This window comes from Galleria mellonella, unplaced genomic scaffold (genome assembly GCF_026898425.1).
Source record: "Galleria mellonella isolate WM207_F2 unplaced genomic scaffold, CSIRO_AGI_GalMel_v1 utg184, whole genome shotgun sequence".
Lineage (NCBI taxonomy): Eukaryota > Metazoa > Arthropoda > Insecta > Lepidoptera > Pyralidae > Galleria > Galleria mellonella.
The window spans coordinates 8729213-8745885 of NW_026442025.1; the positions used below are offsets into that span (position 1 = coordinate 8729213).

The 16673-nt window shown below is 31.0% G+C and overlaps 1 protein-coding gene across 1 annotated transcript in view; it reads left to right on the plus strand.

Moving 5' to 3' along the window:
• Positions 1 to 16673, plus strand: part of LOC113512145 (uncharacterized) — a 51841-nt gene that overhangs the window by 7032 nt on the left and 28136 nt on the right. The window contains exon 2 of the mRNA XM_026895950.3: positions 7548 to 7597. The gene's annotated coding sequence lies outside the window, so the exon portion shown is untranslated. The remainder of the gene's footprint in view (positions 1 to 7547; positions 7598 to 16673) is intronic.

Genomic DNA, 16673 nt, shown 5'->3' on the forward strand with positions numbered 1-16673 from the left:
AGCCTCTAGTTCTTCTCTAGTATTCTTCCTAGCCTATTTAAGATTAAGCTAGGCAACTTAATTAGTGATATAAAAAATTACTTCTAATAAGAGAACAACATGGCAATAAATATAGGGTTTCTCTTTGTCTACTAAGCAAGGGATTTGACATGAAAACAGACAGATATATAAATCTAGTAGCTTTTACCCGCAACTTCGTCCGCGTGATCGGGATATGTTTACTGATCGGAATACAAAACACCCTATATCCTGCTCCATCCCATATTGTGCATGTTTATTAAATTTCATAGAACGAGTAATTGATTAAAATGTTGAAGCGCTATATGGTCACAAACGAACTCATTTTTACATTTATATATTAATAAGGATACCAAAATAATAAAGCGGTAGAATTTAAACACGTTAACTTCTGGAACTACAAGTACCAAAAGAATTTGAAGAGTTTTTTTTTTTTTTACGTTTGATAGCTCCATTTTTTGAGAAAGTTTTAAACAACATCATGCTACTGCCACAGACAAAGCCGCGAGATACTGGTATTATTTTAACATTCTGTACTTACAAATATATAGTAATAAATACTCAGATATTATTTGATAATTAAAGATTTTATTACGTTAAAAAAACTGTCTTGGAATAAAAAAAAATAAACTAAGTAGTTCTTTCGAAAAAAAAGAGTCATCGAAATTGGTCCAAAATGTACGAAGGTGTCGTCTAATAAGCACACAGACCTCCTTTTCGATGTCGGTTGAAAACCATAGAAAATTTATGTATGTGAAAGTAAAAAGCACTTGTCATTTACCTCCACACCTGCCTCTTGCTGGCTTACTAAACATAATCATAGTAATACAGTATTACCAACATTGTAAACAAGTTTATATTCACTTTAAGTAACCGAGTTGACATCAAGATAAATCTAGTTAGAACGTCCATTAGGAGATAAATACATCTATCTATAGAAAACGGTGACAGTGAAGCAGATGGGAAATTATAGGATATGATTATGGGACGGCATAATAATTTAGACCTCGGGAATGGCAGCGCATGAGGAGGGCCATGGACGTTACAGTGTATTCTGTAATTTTCATGTCTTTTATTTACAATTTCAATTTGCATAAAAAATATGAAACTTAAGGTATGTTGTAACAACTACATAGACATTTCAATGTTTTATTGGTATTTGTTATTAATATATCTATACTTTTATATCAATATGATAAAAAGGAAAGATTCGATTGTTTGTTTACTTGTAATGAATAAATTCATATATTACTCAACCATTTTTAAAAAATTTACATCTATAGAAAACTATATTATCAGCAAGTAACAAGCGATATATTATTTTCGAAAATTCTGTCTACCTGGACAAAGTCTGGCTAGATATATTTATGAAAAACAAAATTCAAAATAAATCCCTATAGTTAACATATTAATAGAAGGGTAGAATCCTCCTCTTATGAAATGATCTCACACATATGACGCCCATAGTGCTATTTATGTCTATAAACATGTTTACCATGTAGTACAAAATATGTTTGTAAACATGTATTGGTAAAAATAAAAATCTACTTTGGGATCTACCATGAAATCAAAATTTTGTAGTTTTAAAACAGATTTTTTTTCATAACACATCCGTACCGAAATCACAACCGAGGGGAAACGTTCATCACAAGCATATAATGTTCGAATAACCGAAATCGTACCATTTAACAGCAATTTTTCGGAATCTTTACTCGACGAAATTACAAATAAATTTTAAGAGTAGAGAGGGCGAAAAACAAATATATTACCTATATCGTACCAACGTAGTTGTATTAATACACTATACTGCTTTCTTGTTACAATAATAATCAACAGTTACAATATAAGAAATCTAATTTTTCAACTGTCGCAACCATTGTATTGTATTGCCAGAAACCTGATTTTTGTTCATTAGCAATGCATATTAGTTACACTGGATACATCTAGACATCCACCTAGAAAACCGACTTGTCTATGCTTCAACTAGTATTTACCGGCTGATTAATAATTCATAGTTAACTACAAAACCTGTTTAGTTCACTCTCCACGGATGCTCGATATAAAATAGTTGAGTTTACGTAACTGTCAGACTTTGAACATATATAATGTTAAATAAGACGAAATCAAAAGTGACGCTTTGGATGTATTCGCGTCATGATATTTGCATAAAGCTATTAATGATAAAACTGGTTGTAATAAAAGGAAATTAATAAAAAAACATATCTCTACTTTAATTGCAATTGATGACTTGCAAAGCACGGTCATATATATACGTACGAGTGTATAAATATAATTAAGTCACTCTATTACATGACGTATCATTAAAGTAGTATAGAAATTCGAAAGTGATTTTATTTTTTTATAACGATGTTTGAAGTTTTACCATAAGAATAAGGACTAGGGTTTTTGTTTCATATGGTTTTACTGAGTTATTAAAACTCGTGGATAGATATTTAGTTGAAGCAAAACTGCAGATGTCATAAATAAAATGTACCGAAATGATTCATGAAAATATTAGATTACAAATATTTGAATTCAAAATCAGAGTTCTACTTCGCAAAGAAAATAGAAACACGGTAACTTCAATCGACATAAAATAAAAGTAGGACCAACACGGATAAAAACATTACCGAGCACAAAATTAATTATTAGAATTAGCGAAGAAAAGACAAATGTACCTCCTCCGTTGACCTCCTTCTTATAATATCTTGATAAATTACTATTTATAGGCTATTTCAAGAGAATGAAAATGTAAATAAAAAAAATAAAATAAAAAAAAGTCTGTTGATATCCAATAGCAGTACAGACAAAATATTAAATTTTATTGAATTAAATTGGTAGACAGTTTTGATTTGATACTTACTAATTTAATTTAGTGTTTCTATAGTAATTAAAAAAACTATATTGTAATTAATTATTGTCTCTCTAATTGCATTGGGTTGGCTGGAGAGATCTTTTTCAGAGATAAGCCCACCCTTGCTAACAAATTGTTAAACTAATCGCTGTATCTTTTGTTCGAGTGCAATAAAGAAATATAAAATTGCTTACCTTTCCATTAAGTTCTATTGAAGTGTTTAAGTAGATAATAATAATAATAATAAAACTCTTTATTGCACACAGTAGAGATGTATACAAGGAGTATTTATACAGAATGTGCATATACAAAAGGCGGCCTTATTGCTAAAAGCAATCTCTTACAGACAACCTGGCATAAAGAATGGATAAATACAGAGAGAACGATAGATGGCGCAAGTCAGACACAGTATATACATAAAAGGAATCAAACAAAATGCAAAATATTCTAAATATAAAAATAAGATTACAATACATAAACATACATATATAATATAAATAATAATACATAAACATAAATACATTAATATATTAAACAGATCAAGATAAATCACACATAGTAAACGTCAAAGCAAATTAGAGAGGCAAGATATTGTGCTGATCTAATAGAAAAAGGTAAGGAGTTCCAGAGACGGATAGCTTGGACAGTGAAAGAATAGGAATAGAATAGATAGCTGTGTAGGTCTCAGCATAGAATGGCCCACCCCTTCCTTTCCCGCGGGTGTCGTAAGAGGAGTGAGTGGATGGATGGGCAACAGCGTTCCTCTTAAAACAGCACCAAAATTCAAACTGCGGTCTGCCAAGCGTGGCAACTACTGATAAAACCCCCCTTATGGGGAAGTTATGTTTATATAGGATTATGTTTTAGCAGTGGACAATTAATGGATCATACAAACAATTTAATAAGATCTACTCATTCTGTAAGTTCAATTGAAACAGATTGTAGTAAATAGATCCTCTCACTGTGTGGTCGAATTACCTGAAATTTTACTCGCAACCATCAACAAATTCCCCCGTTATGATAATCGTCCTCCCTTATGTGGCGGATGAAACATATCGTCTTACCGTCACTTTATTTGTATTATACTTGCGGTGCACTTGTGTTATCGCAACTAACGGTTGGTCATTAGAGGTGAATGTACAATTTTATTATTTATTCATCCGGTGATGATCTACGATAAATGATCTTTAGGTGCCATATTTATAACGGTTATATTAGACGTTCAAACAGTTTTTCTTAATTTTTTACCTGTGTATACCTATATTAGTATAATAAAGAGTAAATATTTGTGTTTATTTATTAGTAATGGATAAACTCAAAAATTACTCATCCGATTTTAAAAATTCTTTCATCAATAAGAAGCTACATTATTAACAAGTAACATGAACTATAAATTATTTTCGAATATTCTATCTACTGTGCGAAGCCGGGCCTGGGGGCCTACCATGAAATGAAATTCCGAAGTTTCGGATTCGATTTCGTGTTTTCGTTCATACCTAATACGGCCCAGTAATAGGAGCTTAATATTTCGTTCGTCATAAATACTACCATAAAAGTTCAAAGGAATATTTTTTTAATGTTTTTAAACGATAAGTATTATGTAATTTTAACATCAAATTTGTGTTTCGTTCTGCCCCGATATTTCGGAAAACATTTCATGGTAGTCCTCTGATCTTTAGTACTGTATATATTGTAGTTATAAAAATTAGGATTCAATAAATTATCTATTAACTTGTGTTAATCCTGCTTTTGAGGTCACAGGTATTGTGTACAATAAGAGTAGAATTCTGGTCACATTTTTCTTGTTGTATTCCAGTGGCGATCCGTTACGCAAGAAATCAACCATATTTCTTGTTACCAGCAATGCTCGGCAACGCATATTTGTGTGATATATTTTTATAAAACTTACACAGAATACCACATATACAAGAATTCTATTTATTTATATTCTATCTATTTATTTAATGTTTTACAATTAAAAAATATTTGTTTTTTTATTTTAATCCAATAAAGAATTTACTATATAGACACTCTGTATAAAATGCTGTTTTGTGTAGAGCTTAATTATTCTTCGTTGACGATGTACTTAAAAATAATTGGTATATTAACATACAAAGATAAACATTTTAATAATTCAGTAGTAATAATTGTAAGCAACCAAATAATGTCAACAATGCTGTTGAGTCAGACGAGTACACTAAGTGCAACACACCCAGTTCCATCCAATCTTGTACTTTACATACAATTGACGCATTAGAATAGTCGTTAAAGTGACACGCTTTGAGGGAAAACACTGTTTTGTTTAATGGATTTGTCTATTTCATTGATACAGAAAAAAACCCAATACATAAAGTGCAAGAAAAAACCGATGTATAAATAAAACGCATTTGACCAAGATATGTACTAATTTTTAACTACTCAGTAAGTTTCATATGAAACGTACCTAGTTCCTTTTAAATTTTATAAAAAAAAATACATCTAGACACGTAGTTTTATATTTTCGATAAATATTTGATCTCATATCTTGTGTCCCGCAATACCTAATCCTTATTAATATTATAAATATGAAAGTCAGTTTGTTTATTACCACATAGTGCTAACTTTTATGCAATCCCTCAGAAAACCATCGTAGACAATCCCGAATAATGAATTCGCCACGGTAGACTGATTTGACTTCATGTTCACTTGTATATCCTTTAATGGTACTCTGCCAGCATAACGCAAGCGAGATTACCATTCATTTTTTCATCTCATAACAAAAAATTTTAGAAAGAGACACACAAGGCAAGATGAGATAAATCATTCTTACCTACTAAAAACCATATAACTGAATTCGCCATTTTTTGCATAGCAAAAAATCTATTCACTGTTTAATCTGTTATCTATATGATATCTCATCATATAAAGGCAAATCAAACCTACCTCTCTAATATATGCAAGTCTGTTGGTTCTAGTAACTTTATTTATTTCTATATAATTTAAGATTGCGTTTCACAAAAAAAAAACAATTTTGATTGTGACAAAATTAGTTATTTTAATTTAACAACTAAACTACTGAACCGATTTTAATAAAATTTCTATGAGACTAATCTATAAATATATCCTTTCAGATAAGAAAAAGAATTTTCCAAATCGGTTTACAACTGAAGAAGTTATGAGGTAACAAATATAAACAAAAAATACAATCGAATTGTGTACTTCCTTCTTTTTAAAATCGGCTGAAAAAAAAAGAATCTAAGTAAGTTAATAACACAGAAGTCAACAACAACACTTGACATTCTTTTACATGTTTGTGCGTAATTGTTTAAAATTGATGATTACACTAGCATTTGCGGTTTTCCTCTGTAAACATGTTACTTTGTAATTGCAACTTATAAACCATATTGTTGGTAGATTTTATAATCATAAAATGGACATTGGTACAATAATTCGTACCTATTAGTAGTACATTTTGTTTCAACAAGAAGAAGTATATTATATATATACTAACTTTATTTTTCACAATATCCACTATCCACAATATCACTGATTATTCATCAAAAAGTTGAGAAAACTCACTTTTCGTAAAAGTGAGCTTCTTACCTATATAGCGGTTCAACGGCTCAACCAATCGTCGTTAAATTTGGTATACAAGTACTGTTTGGGATGGAAAAGAGTATAGTCAATCTTAGTCAATTAACATATCCCGATCCCGACTAGTCCTTTATAAAATGTAGGTAACCACTATCAAGGAATTTTCCTAAATTCCAACGGGAAAAGGAAACAACTAGTTCATGCAAAAATGCTTAAAAATTTAACATTAAAATTAATCAGAAAAAAAGTATTCTGGCACACGCGACGATAGTTTTTCCTCAGCTAATCATTCGCCATGACCGAATGTAAACTGATATGTTTTTATTCACTATTTGTTTGATACCAAACACTCGTGAAGCTTCTGTCCAATTATCAATGTCAAGATAGTGAAGGAATTCCGATAAATGAATTTGACACACTACCGATTTTTCACTTGAAAGAATTAAGAATTCAGTACGTAGGTACTTAGCAGATGTTGCAATTACTAATATTTAGATATAAAATGTTATTACGTAAAAAATAAATCTCCTTAATAAATCACAAAGTAACAAATATATGTAAATTATTATTTAGTATACCAAATAAGCTGGACGAACCCCCACTAGATGGATTACAGGGAATCTTGAGATGCAGGAGGCTCAAGATCGTTCCGTATGGCAGTGTTCGGGGGAGGTCTATGTTCAACAGTGGACAGATAATGGCTGAGATGATGATGGTACCAAATATGTAAAGAATTTAAGTTTTCCATGAAATAAAACCCATTTGAATGGTGACAAAATTAATATGGAGCTTACTACGATACTAAACCTTTTGATTACAAGGGTCATTTACAAAATCACATCAGAATTAACGAAGATATCATGTAACAAACATACAAAATAACAGTTAAATTCAAAACCTCTTTTAAATTCGCTTGAAAAACAGTATAAAATAATATGACTTTAATATACTTTTGATTTTACAGTGACATAACAAAATACATTAGTAAACATAGTACTGTGAAGACCATTTCAAGAGTTAGATTGCGGATAAGAAATCGATCACTAAGCAAATAATTCTTGTTATTTTACCGTATCTCTAATACCTTTCATTTCCTTTGCAGGGCCGAGATATCACTTTCCGCTTACTGTGAAAGTGACAGCAGATCTACGGGTAAGTACTCGTAAATAAAAGTATTACACGTATATGATATATCTTTATTTATGATCTAAAGATATCGTATAAATACGTTTTAAAATGCAGTCACAACCCGGAGAACGCTTGTCTCCGATCTCTCAGAACTTTACAAATTCATATTTGAACATTTTCAAAATTATTATTATTTGCTTCGTGCACCAGAAAGCACGTTAATCAATCATCCATGATTATCAGTGATTTAAATGCCGTTTTAATTAGGCTTTTACCTACAAGCAATGCACAAACATATTACTAATATGTATGTCAGTTAATAATTTAAATATTTTGTTTTCGTATAATATTTTTCGTTCGTCTGCATATGAAAATAGTTTCATCATGACACAAATGAAAAATAAAAAAAAAATAAGCAAAGACAATCAAAAGAACAATATACTCTGCCATCATGTCTTACTCGTGTGAATCTTTTATATTGAGTCCATTCGAAAGTATTGAATTTGAATCGAGTGATTTTGAAGTGCGAAAAATTGTTATATAATAATATAATTAATATACTTGAGTGTTTTTATGTTGTGTAACGTCGACTTCTTCATTTATACTCCTCGTTTTAAAACGTGAGCTGTCTTTGCCAATTGTGAGGCGATTTTAATGATTATATCAATTACTTATTTTTAGAATCACACTGTAGGTACTGATTACGTATATTTTTAAATTAATGACGTAGATTCGCTTAAAATATTTAATTGAACTTCTACCTATATAACTGTTATGTCTAACGTTATCATTAATGACATTAGAATTAAAATGATCAACGATGTACGTAATTCAATAAAGTAATCAGAGATATGAGAACAATATATTAGCACTTTTTCTCAACCCCAGGATATTAAAAAAGGCGACTGGGTAACGAAGTATCTTACCAGGTATTACAAGTGCAAGAGACATAAAATTATTTTTTTTAAACACTTTAATTAAATTATTTTTAAGCAATTTAAAAAAGAATGACGTTTTTATTTATTTCTTTAGGTATAAATAGTAAATAGACGATATACTCGTATATATAAACAAAAAATACCTAAAAATTATTATAAGAGTACAAATTGCTCACTTCACTTACAATTTCCCAAAATGTGTCTCTTCCTCTTTAATTTTAGTTAGAACTTCCTTAATTCTGCACCAATTTAAAAAAAAATTGTAGCCGATCATTTTTACTTCCTTGTTGGTTCCACATCAATTTTATCACGATTAAAGTTGTTGGTTTTTACGGAGCTTAATTATATTGAAGTTCTGATAACTATGCAAAATCGATGAATGGCGAATCTAAATATTTCCGAAATGAATCACACGTAGTATCGTAAACGCAAGATAAATTACGTTTCTCAGAACAAGATCGGCCGTTCTCCTGTACCGAAGACACCTCAGCACAGCATGAATGGACTACGTCATTTTGACTCACCGACTTGAACTTAAGTGTGCTACATTTGCTTTTTTTTCTTAACGATTCCGCCTAACTTGTTTGCCTTTGTGTATGAGTAACGAATTTGTGACAGTAAGAAGTTTTAATTTCAAAAAGGAGGTTCTCAATTCGTCTGTATTTTAGTGTGTATGTTATCGATTAAGTACAGTATCGATCGATACAGAATTGACGAAGATATCGCCACGTGTTGACCTAATATTATTTTTTATAAATTAAGGTATCAAATATAATTGCAAGCTGATATTTTAAGTAAGGCTCTGACAATATTTAAAATACAGTAATTATATTTTATGTGCGTATTAATATTGTATCTGAACATGTCTATTAAAAACGGTGATATGTCTGTAAAAACACCGGATATAAATAAAGCTTTATGATTTAAAACTGTATGACACATTTAATGTTTACAAGAAATCATTGACATTATTGTATATACAATTAAAACTGTGATTAAAGTAGCTAGTTTATATACATACATATATTTATACTCTAACGAATTAACCGGATGAGATACACAATCATTTACAATAGCTAGTGCTCTCGCTATTCACGTTTAAAAGTATGTCATAGTGGTTTTGTCAAAGATCATGGTGTACTGTAGGTAGTACACTCCCCATAGCGTAATCGAATCTGTTAAATTTTGTATATAAATGTAATTGAACATCATATTCAATCGACTTAAAAAAAGTGGAAATTTTCAAATTAATTGTACTCGTATTAGTTTTAAGTCTGTTACCTCATAACATGATATTTTTTTATATAAACCAATTTGAAAAAGTTCTATTTTTACTTTGAAAAAAGAACGTACTTTTAGATCGGTCCCATAAAATTTTTATCAAAATTGGTCCAGTATTTTAGTTTTTAAATTAATATAACTCGTTTTACCACGATTAACATCGGTGTTTTTTGTAGAGCAAAATCATAGATTTTTAGACTGTACACTGTAAAAATAGTTTTATATACTTATTAATTCGGTCAATTCTGTATTACTTGTATTTTCTCCTAAAAATACTAGGTGATTGGTACAATTTTAATGTTTCATACATTAAAATATACAGTTATTAAATAAAAAAAAAAAAAAAAAAAAACGCACACAACGTCAATACTCTTTATATTAAATGTAACACCTATTTTTATTGTGGGTAAATTTGTTTTTGTCACAAGCCCTTCCTCTAATGATCGTCGAATCAACACCTAGCGATTATTTTTTCTTTAATACATAAATAATGTTATTTTGATCACCGGAGGTATCACCGATCATACAGGAAACATCACTACATTGATTTTCGTGTGAACAAATAACGTAGTAATTACTCTGTGGTGTGAACAAAGATTGAAATTACGCCCAAGGCCTTTTTTTTAATAAATATTAGACAAACGTATATTTTACATACAGCTTCAACAATAATAAAATAAACAATGAACTAATGAATGGCAACCTTTGCGATTGCTTTCGTCGTCGTATTTTAAAATGTTAATTAATATTTCAAATCGCTATTAAACTGTAACTTAATAAATGACCTTAATTAACATAAATACCTATCCTTTATACATTTTTGATTACAATATGCAACAAAGTTGGTCAATATTTAATTTCGCTCTTGTCTGATGCAAATAATGCTACCTGATTAATAAAGTTCACTGCATTACTGTAATAATTAGAAAGTGTAAAAACATTTAAACACATCATCACATCTTTAATATTTATCTTAATTGCCCAAATTATGAGAAAAATTCTCTTCATGTTTTTCCATGAGGTTTCATTCATAGATGAAAAAATCATAATTTTTTTTTCACCTGAAAGCTCTAAGTAAATTGAATCTGTTAATATATAGCATATTCCTTTTTAAAAGACCGGCAGCACACCTGCAATGCCGTTGGTGTTGTGAGTGATCATAGGGGGCGGTAGTCACTTACCAACAGGTGAGCTGCATGCTCGTTTGCCCCCTGCATTATATGAAAAAAAAAAAAAAAGAAATATATCAAAATCAAATACAAGTAAATACTTAGGGGGAAGATTTTTTTATGATAATTGGAAAAGACAGACATATCACACTTATCACGTGCAATAACGTCTAACATGCAGTCTTAATTTCAAATATAACAAAATTATATATTATGGAATATACAGTTTTTTTATTTGTAACTGAAACTTTAGTTGGTCTATTCATGATTTGTCAATTTTTTATTAAGCCTCTACATAGGGTTGTTTGTAGTCAGTTAATTCAATTATAGCCTTTACTTATAGGATATATATGATGCCCCCTCCGTGTTTAATGCTCTAAGGTTTCCTTATCCCAAATCTAAAACAGTACCACTTTGTAATTATGCTCATTATTTTCCCCCTAAACTTACTAAAATATGCAAAGTGATTTTCATTATTATATTTTAATTCAACTTTAATTTTTCTATCTCATCTATCTCTACTGTTATGTATGGATGTAGAAAACGGATATGTCAATCGTTATAATGAAAAGTACACTTAATTTATTTATTAAGACATCAAAATAACACTAACTGCTTACGTTGAGCTCTGGTTAAACATGATTTAATTTAATCTTAACACTTAATACCGTTTATGCCATTGTTCATAACCTCAATATGTCATGGACTTCTTACTTGGCATCATAAGGGTACAAGCACGACTTCACCGTTGGTGCTATGTGAGTTGCATAATTGAAGAATTAGAACTAGTGTATGGGTTCGCCAAATTACATATCTCTCTATAGATTTCTAGTTATAAATTACGTAAGTCACGGAATTATAAAGTGTTTTAAATGATCTTGATTAAAAACTAACATGTGATGTAATGGTTTAGTTTCATCTAAAGGTAATGCGTTCAGAAGATACGGAATAATTGTTTAGAAATAATAAAAAAAATCAACAAAATTGTTGTACATTTACTGGTTGTCAAGTATTGTTTGTAAAATTGAGTTTAATAATGGCTATTAAATAATTATCTGTGGTGTGCGTGCTTTGGAAAAGTTGAATGAAACTTCCTCGTGTGTGTAGATAGTTTACACATACACAGATAATGTACGAGTAACACTATGTGTAGGTAATGTAATCTAGCAGCATTTTGTAACAACGGCGCAGCACAGCGGCGGGGAAGCGGTCAGCGGTGCTGTCGACGCGCTACGTGTTCGGAATTCAAACTGAATCATCAGAATTCTAAAATGGCGGATTGTCAACTCCTTCCTTTAGTTCCATTACTTGTGGTTGACCATCAAAAATTGGAAAAGGCTTCGCTTTTACGTACCTGTTACACAAATCTATAAATTCAACATTCTATTGAGCGTTCCGATAAAATTTAGAGAAAACTTAGAACACACCCATATACCTATAATTACAGTTCCTTGTATTAGACCATTAATAAATAAATAAAATAAAACATATATATAAGTACACAACTTATTAGTACCTATGTGCAGAGAGTTTTATTACAAATCTTCCATAAGAAGCGACAAGTTATTCTTCATTATACAAATGACTCATGCTTTTGTCATGTCATCAGTGAGACCAAGTGCCGACATTCCTCAAATGTACCTAACATTGCCTTGCCTCAAGTCATTATCGTTTAAGTACATATCTATAATAGATTACCATTATCATTTATTAGATTATTGGTTGACATTACATACCCGATAATTTCAATAAGAAATGTGTGAAGATTGAGAAGCAAGTGTTTAATAAATGTTTCTAGATTTTTTAATACCTACTTATAATCAAATTCGATAGTTATTATTGAAAAGAAAATATTGCCTCAACTCCAAATAATAGAATAGAGAATAAGATCTCGCGAGTAGCCTTTGTGTAAGTTTGAAGTTTCTAATTATTTAAAGTATTTACAACAGTAAATACTACATCGATATAAAATGTTTTTGTTAGACAGACTTTATCGTAAATTCCAAGAGATGAATATCTAAATCTAAATTATTATTTTAAAATGGTAACTCTTGATTTTTTATTTGTATCAATCAATACATTCAATGTTTAACCTATATTAAAAATTCATTTGTCTATAAAAATAAACGTTTTCAAAAAATAACATAAGTTATATTTTATTTTAGAAAATACCGTGCGAAGTCGAGGCGGATCGCTAGTAGTAGATTTATTGTCTATTTAACCGCAAATAGATGCACTGATAAATTGCACTAAGCAAGATATTTGATACACTCTAATAATCGCAGCATCATAAATATTTATAAGGGTTCATCATCATTTGAGCCTGAGTGACCACTGATTTCCTATAACAAATTTGAGGTCATCTCTCTATCCTGTAGGGCAAACGCAATGTAGAACACATTGCGTTTGCCCTACAGAAACAGCACTTTAGAACATCTCTTATCAGTTATCAGCGTTTTGAGCTACTTGCAAGCTGTGCAAGACCACGCTACTTCAGTTTACTTCAGACTATACCAGTCACTATGTTTTTTCTGCAGATACCTTCATTTCGAATTCTTTTAAAGAGTAGTTGTTTTATATAGTTGATCAAAATAGTATTTATTACATATTTTTTAAATATATTTTTATTATATAATATTATAATATATTTTGAGCGATAAATTCTCGCAATTAAACGACTCTTGAAAACTAATTGCTCAAATTATTCAGAAAGTTAATAATTATTAGCCATAATATTCAAGACACGTAATTTCGTCATGACTATGTTAGACGCACATAATATTAGGTATTTATATCTACATGAATATTGTAATTCTATCAGAATAATCTATCAGATAAAGCTTTCGTAATCGCTTCTCGGGATCTTTGTTTCTACTACGTGAAGTTACTGATAAAGATGAAATAAATATCTAATAGTGATCATACGTTCATATTATTATTGAATTGTTATACCATATCATATAATCTTTACCATAGGTAATGTGTTCGTTCATTTTTTTTTATTTCTTACCTCTTAACACCTCAACTTTCAAAAAGAAATTCAAAATTCACCTGTATTTTTATGTGTGTATCATCATCATATCAGCCTTAACTGCCCACTGCTGAACATAAGCCTTCCCCATGGGGAGTTTGCTAGTAGTTGCCATGCTTGGCATGCAGATTGGCAACCGCAGTTAGCCTTAGGATATATTTTAAGAGGGACACTATTGTCCATTCCACGCCCTCCCTTAGTCAATTCTTACGACACCCACGAGAAAGGTAGGGTGGCCTATTCTATGCTGGAACCACACAGCACTTATGTGTGTATATTATACGATTATTGGCACCAATTTTCTTTTTTACGAGACATCATCCCGCTTGTTATCTCATTCAATTAAACGTAATTGAGCAAAAAGGACGCAACCCACAATAATTGTTAAACAGAAGCAGTAATGCCAAAATGATGTACTACAAATTTTCTACATCAGTTTGTTTCCATTATTCCATTCTAGAAAACTTTATGGGATGAATCCTTACTGCTAAACTGGGTATTTCCAATTTTATATATGTACTAGCTACCCGTCCCGGCTTCACACGGATAGAAGAGCATAAATTTTTTTCGTGGGGTATGAATTAAATGGTTATAGTAAACTATCTTTAAAGAATAGACATATATCATTGCAGACTTTTTTATAGACCTATAAAAGAAAAACAATCCCAATAGACAGCGTTTTCGATGGAAGCTCGCAATCGACTTTATTTCTCCCAACATCCTGACAACTATCGTCATATTTAAAGAAATTAAACCAAAACATTATAAAATTTTACGTATAAACTTTCATCTTGAATTACTATCTAATGATGAAAACCGCATTTAATTTTATTGCGTAGTTTAAAAGATCTAACCGTACAGACGACAGGAAACGACTTTGTTTTATACTACATTCCGCCCACGCAGAATAAGACCCACCCACTATTCTCACGCAACAAAAGAATTATTCAAATTTGTTTTCAAGCTTTAAAAATTACCTAAAAAATAATTTTACTACAAACTTCATTTCTAGTTCTTCGTGATGTGAGAGTCGACTCCTTGGAAATCCGGTGACGTTGACCTGTCCTGATGTCAGTTGTCGCTGCGCACTTACGAGTTAGGTGTTCGCATACAATTATTATGGTCACGCGCACATGCAATGTCTATACAGCTTTAATTTTTTTTTATATTTATTTATACTTCTTATATAAAATATAACCAACCTGATACTTCCTTATAAATGTTATAAATACAGTGTACTCGTATTAACTAAAAATATAAACAGTACACCTTACCGTATTAATATAGGAGAAGTTGTGCTGTATACTCTACAGGTGATCCTGTGGAGACACGTTTTTTTTTAAAGGATGATAATGGAATGGTAACCCCACTCGCACTATTGGTATACACCGGCGGGGCACCAGTGAAGGATGATTGATGAGGATGAAGTAGGTCAGTTAGCCCATCGTGACGAATTCAACGAGAATTGTTCACGATGGTTTCCAGGGGGAACCACGTGGAGGTCGACCTAATAAGGCATATTGCTAGCAATGGGGCTGTCAAACCCCATTGCTAACAATCCCTTTCCCCCCTGTGGAGACACGTTATAATAATAATAAGAGCCACATAATCACGACTGCCCGGTCCTCAAGCCTCTCATAGAATGATCTGTGTTATAAAGAACCATGTAACAAATATAACAGAACACCCCGGCCCGACACAATTAAGAAAATTTCCTTTGCTAAATATAGCATAACAATAAGACCTGTTTTTTGTAATGCATGATAATAGAATGGTAACCCCACTTGCGCTAACGGTTTACGCTGACGGGGCACCAGTGAGGGATGATAGATTAGAATGAAAAGCCAGGTTAGTACGCCCATTGTGATGAATACGCCTGGAATTCGGTACGATGGTTTCCAGGGAGGACCACGAGGAGGTAGACCTGACAGGGTATATTGCTAGCTATAGGACTGGTAGTCCGCATTACTAGCTATCCCCTCCCCCCAGGGACTAGATGATAATTTGTAATATGTATAGAGCCAATGTATTTAATCTTTTAATATTATATCGTTATCAACATTAATAACTTATTAGCCCACGCCGTGATCAAAATATTAGGTTTTATTATCTGTGTGTTCAAAACATTTTTCGGATATTTTCTGCGTCTATAACCTGTTATTCCATATTTAGCATATCTTTTAAAAATATTGTATAGAATGAAATATTTATAAACATGTACAAATATATTATTATATATACATAATTCGTAAGTAGAAGTTTCCCTAATGATAAACATGTTTAATTAAAAATAAAATCATATTAAAATAAATTGAAAATTAACGCAGATACAAATAGAATTGAAAAACTCTTTTTTTTTTTTTAAGATGATACGAATACCTTATGGTCATAAAAATACTCGATAGCGGTAAAAGAACAGAAAATTATCTTTTACCTGCATAGGTTATCGGTATTTCAGTCGTGAACTCGTGAATCGTGGTTGTATGTTAACGCCATACATAAGTATTCACGTTTTGTAAATTTAACAAGGCAAAGTTTGAAACGATAGTAAAATTGCACCCCGGAGCCTTTTGGGATCTGTTATAGCACTTTAAGTTATAAAAGCGTGCTTACTTATCGCGGATATGTTAGTTGGGTAATATAATCTTTAAGTACTGGGTACATAGTAGGAATGCGAACTT